The 20956-nt window shown below is 38.7% G+C and overlaps 1 protein-coding gene across 1 annotated transcript in view; it reads left to right on the forward strand.

Moving 5' to 3' along the window:
- The window catches only part of ca6 (carbonic anhydrase 6), a 61294-nt gene that overhangs the window by 2761 nt on the left and 37577 nt on the right, over positions 1-20956 (forward strand).

The following is a 20956-nucleotide window of genomic DNA, read 5'->3' on the forward strand; positions in this document are numbered from 1 at the left end:
TTATGTATATATACATGGGATGGCTGACCTTTTTATTAATAATTCAGCTTGATGCGTACATATTAAGCACATTTAAGTAGATCTATGTAACTATCCGTCTACAAATCTAGGTTTCCGTTCAAACACTTTATTTAATTTTTCTAAAACGTGTGTTATGATTTAGTTAAATACTGGAAGAAGCACAATGAAATTGAGCATCATCCATTCACAGCAACCCGGCCAGTACTGGTGCATGTCTTTCATTGGCCTCTAGAATAACCTTGAAGATGGTGTAGGTCATAAATCCTGGGTTCTGGAGGTCACTTGTATTCTCCAATGGTTTATAAATCATTTAGGACATCTTATACTGACTACAACAAGGACAATCTCCATGTTGCAGAGTTTTCCAATATTTCCTATTCCTCTTGCAAGTGTAATTATAGATAACCCCTATAGATTGTAAGCTCTTGTGAGCAGGGCTCTCTGATGCCATTTTTATTATGCAGCCATTGTTTGTTAATAATTGTAACACCCTTGTTTGTTAAAAGTTCATGTAAAGTGCTGCATATACATATTTATAAACACGCTGAAGATGATTTTTTAAAAATGTATATATAAATATTTATAGCGCCACAACTGTACTCAGTGCTTTATAAGACATAAACAAACAGGTACAGTTTTACATCAAACAGTAATAATATGTACATGCTCAGAGTTTCCATACACAGAATGAAGTCCCTGCCTCAAAGACCTTGCAATGTATTTTGGAATTGTTTGAATAGAGTGCACAGGTGTGCTCTCTGGGGGCTGATTAACAAACCGGCACTAAGGCTAATGCCAGATGAGGTGTAGGGCGGATATTTTCGGCAAGCAGAAACTACCACCCTACAACTCCTACATGTGCTTTCACCCAAATGAATAGAATATGCTTGGGTGCAGGCACATGTAGCCAAATTGCGAATAAAAATGCAAGACTTTCAAACACTTGCGTTTTATGCGTATTTCCGTTACATGTGCCTGCCCTCGAGTGTATTCTATTCATTCGGGTGGAGGCACAAGTAGGAGGCTTAGGGCTGAACTTTTGGCAAGCATTTTTCCGCTTGCTGAAAATATCTGCCCTGCGCCTCGTCTGTGTAGTTACCGAAAGCCACCAACCTGATTTTGCTTTTTATTTTGTAACTTCTAATCTTTGGTTGCTTTTTGCACTTGGATGGATATCACCTATTTTAGTAAATCAGCCATTTCTACATTAAAAGAGCAGAATTAAAAAAAATGGAATTCTGCTAAATTTACTGTTGTGCCATTTTGCCTACCTCAATACTGTCCAGTTCTGTTTTAGTCAAGAGGAAAGGTAGAACTTTGCTTTACATGGCACTTTACCAGGGCCAGAAAAAAAAGCCTCCCCATGTAACCTTAAGGCTAATGTTTGATGGAGCAATTTAGTTGCGACTAACCACTCCAAAATGCCTTTCCAACAATAGGAGTCACCAGTGGAAAGGCCTATGCATCGCTTCAGCTTTCCAAAGTCGCACAAAGTTGCCTACAGGAGGAAATTTTGCGCCGCTAAATTTCTCTGTCGGACATTAACCTAAGAGCCAATTTTTCTAACAAGATATTTTGACTCTTGTATTCTTACATTTGAGGTAAGAGGGGAGGCAAACACCTTTGATGCTGCCTAAGGAAAGGTTCTCAGGGTAGACACACCCCTGTCTCCTTTATGATTGCACAGCTGAACCTCTCCCCTTCTCTCCTGAGGAACTTCCCAGTTAGTGACCTAGTGATGACAGCTGTGTAACCACAATAGGTGCTAAACAGCACAAGAGAGACAGGGCTAAAAAATATAACGACCATTCTGTGCATAAGGGCTTATACACACAGGAGTTTTGCCCTGTGTTCCCCTGTTGCGGAGTTCTCCTGTGTTCCAAATCATGGAAGTGTTGAATTTCTTCCTGTGGTGACCGTGGGAGATCTTTGCCACAGGGAAGAGCAGGACGAAACGCTCTTGTGTATGAGACCTTGCAAACTAAGAGGGACAATGCAACTGCTTGCCTAATATCCAAATGGAGCAAGGCCACAAAGGCCCAGGCATAAATTTAGGGGCAGCATGCCGCCCAGCCACAAGTAAAACTGGCTCATTGAGGACGGGATGCCCAAACATCTTCAGCGCATCCTCTCCCCAGTGCGTGAGTGAGTGAAAAGGGGATGTGCATGCTCACAATGGGGAAGAGGGGGGTGGCAAATGGGACGGCCTCTGGGCACTCCAAACTCAAATCTGGTGCTGCAGTTTCATGAATATTCAACACAATTATTTTGCTTAAAATTTGTTGAGTTCTTCTCAAGCTAGGAGTGCCAAGAGAGGATTCCCATGTGCTGCCCCTCCTCAGAGATTTCATCTAACCCCATATCATTAGGTGATAATGAACCGGTCCTGGATTTTTTGAAACATGATTCCTAGGCATTCTAAAGGGTTTTACACTAAGCATTTGCTCATGTATTCCACTGAGAGGCAATGCCCTCAAGAGCCCATTCATTCCAATAGAAGCTGTACTGACAGGGCTGCCTTAAACAGTTAAACGTAGGTGAGACAAAAAATGAGCAAACACTTGTGTGTGTGTGTGTGTGAGCCCCAAATGGCAATATGAAATCTGGATTGTGAGATCATTAGCACCCTAATAACAAGGGCTTAGTTGACATTGGTACCTCCTCCTGCACACTACTATGTGCAGGTAGCACAGTTTTCAGGGAGAGGCAGACTTTATTGTGCTCTGTTCTGTGCCTTGTAATGTAAGGTGCAACTCTGGGGTGGCAAGTCCAAAAAATATGGTGCTTTGTGCCTGTGTTTTGCACTTTGATACCTGTGAAAGGATTCCTTTACAGCTATGAATGAAGCTACCTGTGCAAAGCTGCTAACAATATGGAAACACCTTTGTGCATTACCAGACTCAAAGCAAATTTTACAACCTGTTCAAACAGCACCAGTTAAAAGCTATTTTGGGGCTTGTACAAGCATGTGCCTCTTCTCTTCCCTGCATTAAGTTCCACCTCAGGGTAGCGCACAAACAATCACCCTATTCTTCCTACTATGCTCATCCTCACACAGGCGCATGTAAATGCTGAACACAGGTGAAATGCAAGGTGCTGCATCCAACCTGTGTTCGGCTCTTACATATGCCAGTTTGAAGACAAGCACATTAGGAAGAAAAGTGTGCATTTGTTTCTGCTCTTCCCTACGGTGGAACGCAGGGAAGCACAGAAGCAAATGCTCATTAGTACGAGCCCTTAAACTTTAAATTATTTAAGTTTATAACATTAGACTTAATTATTTATTTAAATGCTTAGTGGTCCATAGATGCTTATTGTTGAAAACAGAAAAAGAAGGGCTGAAAAAAAACTGAAAAAGTCACAAAATGTTCGTTTCCAATCCGATTTTTTCCCATTCGGAATTCGGATTCGTGGATTAGTATATCAGCCCCCTAGTATAATGTAGACATTCATATCCTAAAACTGTAGCCTCACAGACAGCAACAGTTTTTTTGGCTCCTGGGGTCAGTAACCCTAATCTTACAGCTAGAAAGAACCAGAAGAATAAGACAAAACTGCAAAAAATAAAAATTAGTAATGGCAATAATGTCTGTGCTGTGCTCATAGATTTACCTACTGTTACTGTGTACAGTGCAATAATGCAAAATGGTTGCTGTGTTGTAACTACTGCAGAGTGTCTAAAAGCTAACGAGACACACAAATAGCTCAACATACTGAGAAGCATATACAGAACCTAAAGCATTAAATACTCTTGACAAGCAATATGTGTGCTTGGAGGTATGATAGTCCCTTGCCTAGGTTCCTCAGTGTATAGATTTGAGCATCTATCTGCAATATCCATCACTGCAACATAATAGATATGGTACAGGAAGTCTCAGAAATTGGCAACTGACAATACATTGGTGGAACATTCATCTGCCACTTAAGCTCATAAACAGAACTCCAGTAGACAAATCTGCCACCACTGCAATGTACCAATGTACCAAAACAGTATTTGTTTTAATTTGTAGACGGCAGATACAGTAATTGTGTAAAGTTGTCAAGTAGAAGTCCTTTACAACAAGATGTGAGTGATAAGACTGTAGAAATAATTCTTAAACTGTCAAAAGATAGACCAAGCTAAAAGCTCAAATGTGACATGCTGAAGTTCATTGGCTAAATCTTTTATTTTTTTTATTTTTTTTAAATCATTCATCTATTGTATAGCATAATGCTCCTGTCAGAATACGTACAGTCACGCGGTGATTCTGAAGCTCTAAGCTGTGTCAGACACACAGGTCAATGAATGCCATTCATTAATTACATACATGCTGATGTGCTGCCTCTTTGCTACAAGATAACTGGAAACTTTTAGCTATGTAGAGTAGGTGACAAAGGACACACATTGAATGAATGGAATGGGTGAACGTGCTCTGAATGTGGTGACCAGAGAGTTACTGAAAGGTGACACCCTTGTTTTGATCCATTTAGGCCCCATAAAAATTTGGATAATACATTTTTTTTAATTTGAAACTGCATTTTGGTTGACTGAAGCACTATGATCAGTTCTAAAATAAAACCAAATGTATTCTTAGTCACTTTCCACTTAAATTGTGGAGTTCCTGTTAAGCAATGACCTTCCTGTACTGAGTAATCAGAAAAAACGTCTTCATTTTAATGCATGTTTAGATAATATTCTATGAACATTTCTATTGAATGTCTCCTGAAATTTGTGTCCTGACTAAAGCTGAAGAAAGCTCCCACTCCCAATATATACACAAAAGTGTATCTTGCATGGGATTTGTCCAATCTGCTGGTAACCCAGAAAAAAGAACAAGTTGAAGCCGGTTAAGTGTATATATATTGTATATATATATATAGTTCCCTTCTGCATGTGTATTACAGTGTGTCAGCTACAGGGAGACAGTCTCTGTGTGAGGTGTTAGACAAATAGCCTGCCAGTTTCTATGCCTGTGTGTGCCCGTGTGTAAGATGCAGTCTTTATGTAAAAAGCTGTGTGGCAGAGAGATAGATCAGTGCTTGTTAGATGAACAGCCAAAACCAGATTTAGATTTGAATGTTGTCACACATTAATATCAATATATATATATATATATATATATTATATAGGTGACAAGCTCTCTTAAATAGAATAATAAATGATGCCTTCCAAGTAACACATATAAATGGACCCAGGACTAACTAAAAGGCTCTTTGTTTCATGCCATCCATGTTGCTCCAAAAACAACCATGCTATAGATTTTAGGTCCTCTTGGTGGAAAAAGTTGGATACTGCTTTTAGTGCAAGCTACTCTAAATCCTGTCTGCATTAGATCAGGCTAAAGTGCTTAAATAGAAACACAAGTACTACAGGTATGGGATCATTTATCTGGAAACCCATTATCCAGAAAGCTCTGAATTATGTGAAAACCATTTTCCATATCCTCAATAAAATAATTCTAATTTTTAAATAAGTTCCTTTTTTTCCAACTAAGGTATAATTAATCCTCATTGGAAGCAAAATAATCCTGTTTAATGTTTAAATGATTTTTATTAGTCTTACGGTATGGAGATCCAAATTATGGAAAGACCCCTTATAAGGATTCTGGATTACAGGTCCCATACCTGGAGTAATAAAAATCTAGCCTTGAAGTCTCCCTTATGATTGCTAAGGACGTTTAATACAAATATTTTTGTCTGTAATGTTATAATTCTAGAGTGCATTGTCATTAAAACTACAGGTATGATATTACTTTTTCAGGTTTTTCTAATTTTCATGATATTTGTGATGAGTGTAGTGTAGATAGTTTAACTTGTTGTATTACCTATGATTTAAGGTTTTGTGGTTGCATTTTTAGCACAAGATGCTTATTTGTAGTGATGAGCAAATCTGTCCAGTTTTGCTTCCCCAAAAAATTCGCAAATCTTTGAAAAGATTTGCAAAATGGCAAAAGATTAATGAAACAGCGGAAATGTCGGTGACAATTTTTTGACACGGATGACAATTTTTTGTGCATGGCAAATTGTTCCACGCAAAACAAATCCGCCAGGAAACACAGAAATTCGCCGCAAATCCATGCCTGCCAGATTATTTCACCCATCACTACTTATTTGCTATTATGTCATTTGGATGCCTACTCACCTTTGTATTCCATTTGTTTGATTCAAGCTTATTGTGTTGTTTATTGTTTTATAATATACAGTTTGGTAATTTCCCTATGGGACCAAACTGTTAATTATAACCTTATAAACGGTGCTTAGTGATGTCATCAGTTATAATTGGAGATTAGTGATGTAATTTCTGTCACATGACTAAAACTTGTATATTATAATAACATACCTCCCAACATTTGAAAAATGAAAAGAGGGACAAAAAAGGGGCGGCAATTTTTGACCATGCCCACTTTTGTGGCCACAGCCCAATTACCACACCCAATAAAAAAAAAAATACTCCTTTTATATAGTTGAAATGGCGGGATCAGACGCAAATGTGCTATTCCCTCATACTGTACTACCTAAGGAAAACAATATAGCAACTCCTACATATAAAATACAAATATAGAGAGAAGGCAGTGAGTTATAACTATGTACCAGTTTTGCCCCCCCATACACAGTGCCCCCATACACAGTAGCCCCCCATACACAGTAGCCCCCAATACACAGTAGCCCCCCATACACAGTAGCTCCCCATACACAGTAGCTCCCCATACACAGTAGCCCCCCATACACAGTATCCCCCATACACAGTAGCCCCCATACAGAGTGCCCCCCCATACACAGTAGCCCCCCATACACAGTAGCCCCCCATACACAGTAGCCCCCAATACACAGTAGCTCCCCATACACAGTAGCTCCCCATACACAGTAGCCCCCCATACACAGTAGCTCCCCATACACAGTAGCCCCCAATACACAGTAGCTCCCCATACACAGTAGCTCCCCATACACAGTAGCCCCCCATACAAAGTATCCCCCCATACACAGTAGCCCCATACACAGTAGCCCCCATACTCAGTAGCCCCCCATACACAGTACCCCCCCATACACAGTACTCCCCAATACACAGTAGCCCCCAATACACAGTAGCCCCCAATACACAGTACCCCCCATAGGAGCTCCGCCTTCGTCAGCTGTGACAGGCCCTTTTATAAGGTTGCGCCCGGTGCGTAATGACGTCACATGTACCCACAGGCGCAACCTTATAAAAGGGCCTGTCGCGCTGCACAGGGAGCCGCAGACCAGCAGCAGAAAAAGCCGGAACGTCCGGCTCCAGCCAGCGCATCCCGCTGTGCTGGATAGGTCTATGAATGTCCCACGTTTCTGTAATCTATTACGGAAACGCGGGACATTCATGAAACTTTCCGGGACAGCGGGATGCGCTCTAAAAACCGGGACTGTCCCGCAAAAAGTGGGACAGTTGGGGGGTATGTAATAAATAAAGTACCCCCTGTTGTAAAATATGAGGATATTAGAACTCACATCAGAATTCCATGACCTGTATAAAAGCACTGAGCCTTCGGCCTTGTGCTTTTATATGGTGACTTATCATACCCGTATATTTTACAATAGGGGGTACTTTATTCAATACATATATATTTCATACATATTTTATAATTTTGGTAGTTAATGTTGTAACTGATACACACATCTCACCCCCCCCCCCCAACCAATTTGGCATACACACTCTTTCTTGTTGTGTTGCATAACAGATTCACAGTGCCATATAAACTATAAACAGAACATTTTAATGTGAGCAGAAATATCTAGCCTTAACTGCTGAAGGACTCATATAAACCCCAATGGAAGGGCATAACAAAGGGCACAACAAACTTTTGTTAAAATGTACATTATTAATGTAGATTATTAATTGTACCCAATTATAGTATATATGTATTCTAGGCATATCTAAACATAGATTTCATGAATGCAGGGATCCTACATAACCTAAAATGCCTGGGACTGTTAAATAAACACTTTGTGCCACTTGTGTACCAAAATCACTTTGAGGCTGATACAGAGAGACAGGTCCCTACAAATTATAGACAGTTGGCTGGCATGCATGTCCTAAATAAACACGCTTGTATTTAGAACACATTCTTCATCTGCTCAACACCATTTCTTACTAATTACAGCTGACAGATTATTTAAAGCACAAGGGAAAATAGACCCCAATAAAAAATCTTTTAATTTTTACACATATTATTGTCAACCTTACACAGTACAGAAAGCATTTTAAAGGTGCTGGTAAAAAGTATAAAAAAAACCTTCCAGTAAAAGCCTATCCATAAAGCCATATTGGTCACAAAACAGTCCTGTTGGGTTTAAAAAAATTTTGATGCAAAATAGGCAGCACTCACTCTGCCATTAAATCCACCGATGAGTGCACAGTCCTACAGGGTCCCTACACTCCTGCACATGCAGATCTAGCTTGATAAAGAGCCAATTTGGCTCAAAACTTTGCTGCTGCCCGCACTGTGACAATAAAGGCATTTTAATGAAATAGACAAAGTGCTGCCCATAATTGTTTGGATCTTAAGTTATAGAGTGCCAAATTATGGAAAAATCCCTTGTTCGGAAAACCCAAGGTCCTGAGATTCAAGAGAATATCCTATGCCTGTTTGTGATTGGGTATGGCAAGGGTAGTGTTGCCACCTGACTGGAAAAAATGATGCTTGATGCCAATGTTATTAATTGGGAAGAAAAGAAAAATATAAGAAGGTTAGTACTTTTTTCTAGAAAATGTGGCGACTCTAGCCTTGGGTGGCTCAGGGTGTGGCATAATACACAAAATTTTTGAAGTGGGAATGTTTTATAAGCTTTAAGTTAATGGAGAAATGACAAAACAGATGGGAAGAGTAAGCAGTATAGCAGCACAAAGCAGTGGGCAAAAGTGAAGTATATCAGCAAAGACAATTGGTAACATAGAAGAACGGCACAATGGTGAAGGGCAGGATGCAGGAGATTGCTGTAAGCAAACAGATATGGGATATTGTCATGTAAGGCAAGCTGCAAGACACAGTTCTGGGTTAAGATCTAAATATTATAATGGAAATATTGCTCTGATACTTTATGAGTCCTGACACAGAACCCAAATATGATTTGCCTGTAAATTAAAATATAAGAAATATATTCAGATTATAATGATACAGAGAAGTCATTGGATTGCTTGTCCTTGCTGGGGCCATAAGTGATTTTAAATACTCTAGTTTCTTGGTGCCTTGTAATTTAACCTTACCTTTACTGTCATAAATTATTTATGCCCTTTCAATTAGTCATAGTGTTGTCAGCCTGTTAGACTGTATATGTTTTTCCCTTCTCTTGACTAGATGCAGATGAATGTTTTTATGTATACATGTAACATGTGTTTCCTTTTATAGGGTACAAGGGTATGGTAGAGCTTTATGCGAGAGAGATATAGTTACTTTACTGTTAGGGCAATGGCATGAGCTACATGTTGTCGCCCATGCTTAAACTTCTCCAGCGCAGGCGAAAATTGTGTAGATTAAAATGTTCTACCACTGTTGATTCATACTGACACCAATGCAAAAGTATTTTCTGACATTTAGTCGTCCACACTGGTGGAGACTATGAAGAACTGTGGTGAGAGCACTATTTACACCTTTTCGTAAATATGCTGGATTATACATGCAATGCTTAAAATATTCATTTTTGACTGATTTTATTTTTATTATATTAGATGTTATTATATAGAACCAACATATTATGCAGTGTTTACTGTGAATGTTTGAGTTATTCTTATAAATCCCTGCTTTTGTGTAGTTCTAAATGTAATTTCCCAGCCACAAACAGTACACATACGCCCGCTGGAACCAATAACCACAAGTATGATTTTTTTACTGTTTTTGAGCAGTGAGTAGAATTCAGAGCAGTTTGTACAGATTTTAAAAATCCAATCTATTAAACTATTTTCCATTTACAGCATTTCCCAAATACAGTCTTTATTATATATCTATTATATATTATTATTATTATTATTATTAACATTTATTTATAAAGCGCCAACATATTCCGCAGCGCTGTACAATAAGTATATATAGTAGAGAAGACATTTCAAGCAGTTTTGGAGAATAATGTCTTGAGTAGCGGTCAATCTGATTTATTTAAAAGCACAGAGCATGTCAAACAAATGTAATTTTCCAATGCCCCTTTATCTCATATTTTATTGGAAACAATGCATACAATTTAAATGAGCAACAAAATCTGAATATTAAATATTAACTAGCCATACCCAGTTCATATTAAAAAAAATCTAAGTTTAATTAAAATGGCGCAGTTACTGTATGTTATGTTACAACTCATTTGACCTCACACATTTAAAGTGGAGTTGAGTGTCACCAAAAGGCTGTGCCTTTCACCTACCCCCTAAGGTCACACCTGTTATTCAGTTTGCAGAATCTGTTCAGTGTTTAGTGATGCAAAAGAGATAAGCAGACACAGCTGTTGGTTTTAGGTATAACTCCCCAATATATATATTAGTGCACAGCAACTGGCATCTCACCCTTCTCTGCTAGTTTATTTTCCTGTTAATACTGGAAATAGGGTGCTGAAACACTGCTTGCATTTGGCAGTGCTGTATTCCTTTGGGGCAGGCGTGGGGAAACACATAGGTGTCACCTCTCCCACACCTTGCCATCCCCTTATGTGCATGTAATTCAGATGCATAGGTTAGGGAGCACTGGTGGGTGCAGGATGCAACTTGTGCTGCACTAGTAAATGACCCCCAAATGTCTCCTTAATGAGTTTATATTAATTGCTCTACAATCAGAACTTAGCACTGCTGTGTTCTACATTGTTTTCATCTAATATTATGACAAGTCGAAGGTTTATAGTAAATAGGGTTGCACCAAATACACTATTTTGGAATTCGGCCAAACCCCTGAATCCTTTGTGAAAGATTTGGGTGAATACCAAACCAAAGCATATGCAAATAAGGATAAGGGAGAGCTACACTACACTGTAAACTGGACTTGTAAATTAGGCTAGTGTTACTAAGCAGCAGTAGCTAAAGGTGGCAAAATATGGTTCCCATCCTCCACTGTGGTAAACCACAAGCAATAAATGCAAGTTAGGGACTGGAATTAAAAATGCTTAAAATGACCTTCACATGTCATGAGTACAATGCTGCTCCATTTTGGATCTGTAATCTGTATGATCAATGTATACACACATTTATTGTACAGGTATGGAAACTGTTATCCGGAAATCTATTATTGACAAGTGGTCTGGCAAAGGTTATAGCAGATGAAAAGTCTGATGGTGGGCCCTGGGTAAATGCCCCTTTTGGCCATTTATTAAAATGGCCCTTAATACAGTATATAGGGAAAGGAGGTGGTAGAATTCATAAACCTCAGTGTATCCAGCCTGTTTGTATATGTGAATATAAAAAGACAGTCAGTTGTATACACTTACAGTAAGCAGTGTTCTGCAGTGCGTATAAAGCCAACCAGAGGATATACTGCATGTCTCAATCAATAGTGGAAAACTGTTTCAAGGTGAAACTAGCTGTAAACTTGTTTTTCGAGGTTAGGGTTCAATTTAACTGAAGAGCTGAAAGTAGCCCTTGCTTGTTGCTGAACCAGCAAATAAGACGTAACTAGGCATAAGGTAAAACTAGTTATGACCCTGTAACACTTATAATTCCATTACACAGACACAAACCTTGAGGCTTTGGTGAACTATAGATGAGTTGCTTTTAATTTAGTGATCATTCCCCATTTCTGCTCAAATGGTACGTGTGCCATTTCCCAAAATATTTCCCCATGAAATGACTGGCGTATTCTGGGTCCTCTGACATTTTACGTTTGCTCAGTTACTCGCATTATATACAATATAGTGTTAGGGTGATAGTGGGAGTGATCAAAGGTGACCATGCTTGAGGCATCACTATTGTTAGTCAACCAAAGGGATCCAGTTAGTGAGGTATAAGCTGCCCTAATGTGATAGCATTACTATAGTATATTTCACTGTAACAAAATTAATAATTTACATGTTACAGAACTTCCTCAGTGCAAAGCCTTCTTTAATTAGGGAGCACTGTTTATTAATAATAATTATAATAATAAAAATAACAATAGCTGGTTTGGTTTGCTTCCAGAATCATTGAATATTCTTTAGATCTAATGCATTATATTGTGTTTGTATCAGTTCAGTTGAACAGGAATAAATGCAGCCAAGATCTATTTTAAAACAGAAAATGAAGAAGCAAAAGCATTAGGAGTGCTGCAATGTGATGTGGGTATTGGATTATTGATGAGTTCTGCATGCTATAATCATCTTTTCCGCTTTCCTTTTGTATGCCTGTTTAGTTTGTAACCTTGTCTCCTTGACTGACCTTTACATTAAACCATCCAGTGTCATTCACTCTAGAAAAGTCTAATCTTTATTCAGTATATATAGGTTTATCTAGTATATATTTTCTTTAAATATATAGTTTTAGTTGTCTATACAAAATGTTTCTGTATAATTTCCAATGACTGTTATACAAAGGGCTTGCATATTGTTAAGGTCACTGAGGCTAACATCCCAATAGTACCATGTATTTATGAAGCTTAGGACTACTGTTGAATTATTTTGCACTGAATATAACTATGGAATACATAACCTTTAAGTGATATGTATTACATTGCATTTATGAATACTCATTTATATACTTCTGGCAATAACCAAGCATGCTGGTTACAGAAGGGGTTGCCATATTGTTTCTTGGCAGTTGCTAAGCAGGAGAAGCAGATTTGTGCCAGAATTATTCTGCAAATACAGCATTATATTTGACATTCATCTGTAAGCTTTCCAATTAAAGGAACAAACAAGCTAAAAATGTTATTTACAAGTCAGCAGATGTATAACATTCTTGACATTTTGATTACATAATTACATCGGTACCCTGCATTGGGAATATTATTTCATATAGTAACATAGTAACATAGTAAGTTGGGTTGAAAAAAGACATACGTCCATCACGTTCAACCATAATGCCTATATATAACCTGCCTAACTACTAGTTTATCCAGAGGAAGGCAAAAAAAACCCCATCTGAAGCCTCTCTAATTTGCCACAGAGGGGAAAAAATTCCTTCCTGTCTCCAAGATGGCAATCGGACCAGTCCCTGGATCAATTTGTACTAAGATCTATCTCCCATAACCCTGTATTCCCTCACTTGTACTGAGAGCTATCTCCCATACCCCTGTATTCCCTCACTTGTACTGAGAGCTATCTCCCATAACCCTGTATTCCCTCACTTGTACTGAGAGCTATCTCCCATAACCCTGTATTCCCTCACTTGTACTGAGAGCTATCTCCCATAACCCTGTATTCCCTCACTTGTACTGAGAGCTATCTCCCATAACCCTGTATTCCCTCACTTGCTAAGAATCCATCCAGCCCCTTCTTAAAGTTATATAATGTATCAGCCAGTACAACTGATTCGGGGAGGGAATTCCACAACTTCACAGCTCTCACAGTAAAAAATCCTTTCCGAATATTTAAATGGAACCTCCCTTCTTCTAAACGGAGTGGGTGCCCTCGTGTCCGTTGGAAGGACCTACTGGTAAATAAAACATTAGAAAGGTTATTATATGATCCCCTTATATATTTATACATAGTTATCATGTCACCCCTTAAGCGCCTCTTCTCCAGCTTGTTTGCCCTTGTTTGCAGCTGCTGCCTGGCATTGCTTGCTACAGCCAAGTTTATTATCTACAAGGACTCCAAGGTCCTTCTCCATTATGGATTTGCCTAGTGCAGTTCCATTAAGGGTATAAGTGGCTTGCATATTTTTACATCCCAGGTGCATGACCTTACATTTATCCACATTAAATCTCATCTGCCACTTAGCTGCCCAGATTGCCAGTTGGTCAAGATCCTGCTGCAAGGATGCCACATCCTGGATAGAATTGACTCGTCTGCAGAGTTTTGTGTCATCTGCAAACACTGATACATTACTCATAATACCCTCCCCTAAGTCATTTATGAACAAGTTAAACAAAAGTGGACCCAGTACAGAACCCTGAGCTCCTGAGAGACCCCACTGAGAACCTTACTCCAAGTAGAGAATGTACCATTAACAACCACCCTCTGTACCTGATCCTGTAGCCAGTTTTCTATCCATGTGCAAATGACTTCACTAAGACCAATAGACCTTAGTTTAGAAAGCAGTCGTTTGTGGGGAACGGTATCAAATGCTTTGGCAAAATCCAAATAGATTATATCTACTGCATCCCCACTGTCCAGCTTCTTACTTACCTCATCATAAAAAGCAATTAAATTGGTCTGACATGACCTGTTCTTCATAAAGCCATGCTGATTACTGCTCATAATGGCATTCTCCAGTACATCATTATGTATGTGATCCCTTAACAAGCTTTCAAATAACTTGCCCACCACGGATGTCAAACTTACAGGCCTATAATTGCCAGGCAGAGATCTTACTCCCTTTTTAAATATAGGAATGACATTCGCCTTCTTCCAATCCGTAGGTACCATACCTGATGAAAGTGAGTCTGATAATATCAGAAACAAGGGCCACTGTAATTCTGCCCCTAGCTCTCTCAGTACCCGAGGGTGTATTCCATTTGGCCCTGGTGCCTTGTTTACATTTATCTTGTGTAACCCTTTAAGCACCATATCCTGTGTCAACCACTGTGTACTCTGGCTCCTCTACTGTATACACAGAAGAAAAGAACTGGTTAAGCACATCTGCCTTTTCTGTATCTGCTGTAACCATATTGTTACTATAACTCAATGGGGCCACACCCTCAACCTGCATCTTTTTACTATTAATATACTTAAAAAACTTTTTGGGGTTAGTCTTGGCCTCTGCCGCGATGCGCTCCTCATTTTCTATCTTTGCCCTCCGGATTGCTGTTTTACAACACTTGTTATAGTGTTTATATTCATTAAACGCAGCTACTGTCCCCTCTGACTTGTATTTCTTAAAAGCTTTCCTTTTTTTTCCCTATTAACTTCTTTACCTCAGAGTTAAGCCACATAGGGTGATTCTTAACACTTCTACTTTTTCTTAATAATGGAATAAACAATGTACTGCAAAAATAATATAAATATACACAATTTTCTTAGGACAAATGGTACCCCATAGATTTTGCCACACCCAACCTGGATCCTTTCACATTTTATTGGCCAAGACAAGCACTGCATTAAGATTTTTCTACAAGAGGTTTAAAGGTTTTCTGGTTTAAGAATTTTCCCTTAAGTGTATCCGCTAACTTGTGTGTCTCCTTTTTGCCTATGCACATTTTGTTGTATGTATTATCTTACAATTTTACGTGTTATTTTCTGTCATTTTGTGATCAAAATTGATTGCTGTTAAACCTTCTGCATATTATATAAAGGATTATTTTTTTTATTGTTTTCTGTGTGCAAACCCTTATCCTATTTAAAATTACTGTTTTAGGTACCCTATATGGGGGTACAGTTTTTGGTTTTTTTGCACCAAACACCTATATTGCTTTTTTTTGTATGTGAAGTGAGTGCTCTCCATTTATTTATAGAATTTTGGTGACAGCAGCACATTTCTTATTTAAGAGGGCTTCTAGTAGATCATGTCTGATGTTAATCTGAAACAGGCAAAAGATAATGGGGTACACCTGGATCCAAAATCTAGTAACAATTGGGCATGTCCACCATATGTGATACAAGGCAATCAAGGGTTGATTCACTCAGGCTAATGCCACAGGAGGCGTAGGGCGGATATTTTCGGCAAGCGAAAAAGCACTTGCTGAAAATTCCACCCTACATCTCCTACATGTGCCTGCACCCGAATGAATGAGATACGCTCAGGTTCAGGCACATGTAGCCGATATACGCATGAAAACACAAGATAATGCAAAGTGTTTGTGAATCATGCGTTTGTATTATTTCTGCGCGCTAATTAACGCAATGCGTTAAAATTAACGCATTCGGTTGCGCACTATTTAACGCACGCGATATGTGACTTAATGCATGCGATAATACTTTAGCGAATCACGCTGTTTTTTTTCGTGTCAATTTTAACTCAAAAAGCATCGATAACGCTTATCAACCTTTAGTGAATCAACCCTATAGAATCTATTTGCGGACATTCCTGGAAGCAGTTAGGATTGGCACTATTAATGCATTTTGCTGTCCTGTCTGGGGTTAAATACAACCGAAATATATAAAATATAAACTTTATGGCTGACCATATTGGCCATATGGCTGACCAATCTTCAGGGTCCATAGATCAAATAAGATCTCTCTTCCAAGCTTGTACATAATGGTGGTCACGAGGACATGATATTTTATTTTTATTAAGAGTAATGTATAACAGAGAAAGTATTTGGGGGGGAAGAACTTTGTATACACCATCCTTCAAAGAAAGATATATTACCAGATGTGCTAGACCAATAGGTCTCAAGGGTGGTTATATAATGCAGTAATTGATAGGCTCTGAATATTCGTTTTTAGAGTTGCATCTGATCTTGTAGGTATAATATGGCCATCTAAAAAAATATCAAAATTTTAACCAATTTTTTATCCAGCCACCATTTGAAGGCCGCTATATTTTGGCCTGGAGTGAAGGAGGAGCTCTGAAATATGGGAGATGCAGTGTGACCACTGTAGCTTTTTTTCAGCACCCTGTGTAAATTCCAAGTCTAGGTCAGAGTGGATATGATCAGTTTGTACTCCTAGATCTATATTGGGATTGTCATTTTGCTGGTCAGTCAATCAGTGTTATGTTCTTGGGTTAGGGTGTCTGTTTCTTTGTTTTTTATATTGAGTTCCAAGTTTAATTTGCCCCAAATCACTGTGTTTTGTGCTTTCTATAGTGTTGTTATTTCAGATACAGAGCCCAAATTCTCTGAAAAATATTGTGAATGTAGTGACAATTTCCTTTTCTTGATGAGGGATGGTAAGGACCAAGTCCTTAAGGGTCCAGCTGTAAATTTTAGATTTCAGTATATAATTACGCTGGTCAAAAGAGAATAGAGAATAATCTGACCAGGAAATATTTTGAATCTTATAAATAGATTTAAGTTGCAGTAAAAGCTCTCGTGGAAGGAAAATATGGTCAATTTGAGAGTAGACCTTGTGAGGGTGGGAATAGTGGATGTAGTTTTTAACACTAGGGGGCTGATTTACTAACCCACGAATCCGACCCGAATTGGAAAAGTTCCGACTTGAAAACGAACATTTTGCGATTTTTTCGTATGTTTTGCGATTTTTTCGGATTCTGTACGAATTTTTCGTTACCAATACGATTTTTGCGTAAAAACGCGAGTTTTTCGTATCCATTACGAAAGTTGCGTAAAAAGTTGCGCATTTTTCGTAGCGTTAAAACTTACGCGAAAAGTTGCGCATTTTTCGCGTAAGTTTTAACGCTACGAAAAATGCGCAACTTTATACGCAACTTTCGTAATGGATAGGAAAACTCGCGTTTTTACGCAAAAATCGTATTGGTAACGAAAAATTCGTAAAGAATCCGAAAAAATCACAAAACATACGAAAAAATCGCAAAATACCGATCATTACGAAAAAAACGCAATCGGACTCCATTCGACCTGTTCGTGGGTAAGTAAATCAGCCCCTAGGATTGCTTTCTCTCCAAGCATCTACTAGTTGGTGGGACCGTAACAAGTATTTCAGTTGATGGATGGAGTGTATATTTGATACTATAGGGCTGATTCACTAAGGTTCGTTAAAATGAGCGCTATTTATAGCTGCGTTAAAAATTTTATGGCGTATTATTTTTCGCGCCTTAACGCACGATTTACTAAAAGGATATTTACGCAATGCTGTTTGCGTTATTTAAGTTGCGAAGACTATTTTCGTGCGGTATTTGACACAACGCGCGCTAATTAATGCATCAAACTACTTGTCGCGCGCGCTAATTAACGCACGTGCGCTACTTATCGCGCCACGCCATATTAGCCATACACACCATTATGTTCATAAAGCTACTTTTTTTGAAAATGACATTTCCCTGCAAACTGGAGGCTGCATCACTCTAGGGCCAACACAAACTTGAATAAATCACACTGCAAAGTCATTATTGTGTCGCCAAAAGCTTATGAACTGTACTTTTCTATAATTACCGCCTGCCCTAAGTAGGTGTTAATTTTCTCATAGACTAATGCAATATTTAGCGCGTCTAAGTGTTTGTGAATCATGCGTTTTTTCTGCGCAAGAATTAATGCAATGTGGTAAAATTAACGCATTCGGTTGCGCGCTATTTAAATGCAGCAATGATAATTCGAATTTATACAATGTCGAGTTTCTATGACTTTCAAGGCCAGAAAAAAAATTTTTTAGTAAATGTGCCCGTAATATAATACAACGATACTGTCTAACTACTAAACACCCCACCTCAGCATACATTAAAAAATTCTTCTGGGATCACATTACACTGATTGTCACACTGAGTAGTCTTATTTATTATTAATAATAACTAATAGGTGCATATTATCTCAGTTTCTGCAAATAAAAATTCAGCCGTATTGCCAATGTCAGTCTGTGTAAGGTGATAAACAACAGTCAAAGGGAGCATCTCAAACTGTTACTTATGTCCAACCCATGTGAGTAGTGAAATATTAACTCACATTCCATTTGTAACAACAGTTTGGCAAACTTTATTCCACAGGGGAGCAGTGGAACATGGTAAATAAGCATTCATTTCAGTTCAGTAAACAGGTGTCTTCCTACTTATTTTATTTGATTTCCATTTATCAAGCATTTTGTGGTTATTTTACCTATATAGTATAACAGACACATGATATAGGAAATCACATGATCAGAGGAATAGGTAAGTCTGTATTTTATATGAGTTAATTTGCCTGTATTTAGATAAGGAAAAATACTTCCCAAACGAATAGTTACATATGTCATACTGTCTATGCAGACTGTAGCAGAAGCACCTAATATTGTAGAAATTGTGACACAAACATAATAAAAGGTTTCAAAACCAAATAATGCTTTGTAAGTAAAGTCTTTATATGCTTTTGGAAGTTATCCCCCTCGTAGTTCATGCAAATGTCTTCAATATTTAAAGTTAGCTCAAGGTTCCTTACCCTCCCCCCTTCTTCTTTCTGTACCCTCTCCCCCATTATTGAAATACAAAAATAAAGAATTTATAAAAGAAAAAAAAAGTTAGCTCAAGGTCATCCATTGTTGATAAAGGGTAGAGATGGTTCTTACTGAACTGTACGCCAGTCCACAACTTTTGTCATCATTGGGAGCATATTTAGTGGTTAACATTTATATTTTGTCCACAGTAGTGTATTCTCTCTATCCTTTTGCATATGAACAAAAGACCCTTTTCATGGCAAGAACAATTGCTTCATCCAGTCAACTGTAAATTATCAGAATTGTTCCAAATGCCCCCAAGGAACTGGGCATTGAGTACCCTTCCTGTTCTTAATGGATAATGACTGCAATGTGCAATGTTGTTTTTTATCTGTATTTTTAGAGCAAAGTGGAACTGGAAACCAGTTGTAGTACTTTAAACCATTGTAAGTACTTTAAAAAGGAAATTAACAGATATTTTATGATATTAATGTTTATAATAATCAGGGTATTTGATAATGTTCAGCAGCTTGTGCTACTCTACATTCAAGCAAATCCATATAAAGGAAATATTGTTATTGGTATTGCATTATTTAAAAAGAAATAACTGTGACGTGAAATCTTGCAACCACTGTAAATTTGGCACTAATGCCTATTCTTATGCTTAAATATTGTGTACAACTGCAAGCCTGTGAAATGATCTGAATGTTCTATACTTGTATAAGTATATTATTCCAAACATATTGCTTTCTACATGTGGGTGTTATAAATCTCACAGGCATATTAATCCACTTTAAGTGGATTCTTTCTTTAAGGTCAAGTAGATAATCAAGCAGGGCATCACAGCAGGCAGTAGCTCCAGGCCACGTATGGAGGCTGATGCAGTTCATAACCCAGAAATAGCAAACACACACTGATGAATCTGTAAAGTCAGTTGGATAGGGAATAGGGCCAGAAATAGGGGTAGACAGAAGAAGCATGTGGGGCACAACAGTGGGGGGGGGGGGGGGGGGGTTGCTAAGCATGTAACTCTCTTGTCTATCCCTAGTCCAGTTTAAAGACCCACGCCTGACCCACTTCATCTATGACGTCATGGAGGGAACAGGGCATGTGCGCCTATAATTCGACACTGCCAGAACTGTCAGCGGGGTTCAGTTGGAGGCAGGGAGGGTGGCAAAAGAGCTTGGCCCAAACCTTCCCTCAACCTGCTTTTGATGTGAGCATGTCAGCCCAAACATGCCCGACCCGCAGGTCCTGTAGATTTGCTTGCAAAACTCAGAAGTAAGGTTGTCCTCATGGTGTGAGAAATTCTAGAGCCGTGGATTTGAGATTATCCTGAGAACCTCATAATTTATTAAACGCCAAGTTCTTAGTTTATACCATCAAGAATCCATGCATTGCCTCCTGCAACCTATCCCTGGTGCTGTGTAGCTTGGAAGCAAAATCACTTCCTGTTGAGGTGGCCATACATGCATGGATAATTCCGCACAATTATCTACATATGTATGTCTGCAAACCTATATACTATGTCCATGGTGTTGCATTGTGCAGGTGACCAAACTGTCAGAGTACCAGATTGGCCCATGTATGGCTGCCTTTAAATAGATACCAACCCCTTATTTAGCTTTAGCACCAACCTTGCTGCTGTTTGCCTACATACCAAAGACCAAAATCTGTCCGCCTGATGTTTAACTGACCTCCATCGGCCCCCCTTACCTCTCACTCCTTACACAGTTTATTAAGTAGAAAAGCACTAAATAAGCAGAGCAGTGCAGCAGCGTACCCACAGCTCTGGCTTTCAAATTAATGTGCCCCTAAGACTGCCTCCTACTGCGCCCCCTTACACACACTCACCCCCTGCAAAGCACACATGCACATCATATGCTTGCTCTCCAGCTGC

This window comes from Xenopus tropicalis, chromosome 7, assembly GCF_000004195.4.
Source record: "Xenopus tropicalis strain Nigerian chromosome 7, UCB_Xtro_10.0, whole genome shotgun sequence".
In the NCBI taxonomy this organism is placed as follows: domain Eukaryota; kingdom Metazoa; phylum Chordata; class Amphibia; order Anura; family Pipidae; genus Xenopus; species Xenopus tropicalis.